The sequence below is a fragment of the Anneissia japonica genome, unplaced genomic scaffold (assembly GCF_011630105.1).
Source record: "Anneissia japonica isolate Jap-2015-1 unplaced genomic scaffold, ASM1163010v1 scaffold987_len1640505_cov201, whole genome shotgun sequence".
Lineage (NCBI taxonomy): Eukaryota > Metazoa > Echinodermata > Crinoidea > Comatulida > Comatulidae > Anneissia > Anneissia japonica.
The window spans coordinates 391,231-391,498 of NW_022714175.1; the positions used below are offsets into that span (position 1 = coordinate 391,231).

The 268-nt window shown below is 36.2% G+C and overlaps 1 protein-coding gene across 2 annotated transcripts in view; it reads left to right on the forward strand.

Moving 5' to 3' along the window:
• Positions 1-268, forward strand: part of LOC117108986 (fibropellin-1-like) — a 4,378-nt gene that overhangs the window by 920 nt on the left and 3,190 nt on the right. The window lies entirely within an intron of this gene.

A 268-nucleotide genomic window follows, 5' to 3' on the forward strand; every position in this document is an offset into this window, starting at 1 on the left:
CGGGGGGGGGGGGTTAAACACTTAAAATCTAATAGAATAATAAATAATAATAATAATAAAGGTAATAATATATATAAACAAATAGATAAATAATAACAATGCTCGAATATACTTGATAGTGAGAGGTTGCCGATTCGAATCCCACCAGACATTTTTTTTCACACAACTGAATAAAAGAACATTTCGTAAATATACACACACACACACACACCCACACACACACACCCACACACACACACCCACACACACACACCCACACACACACACC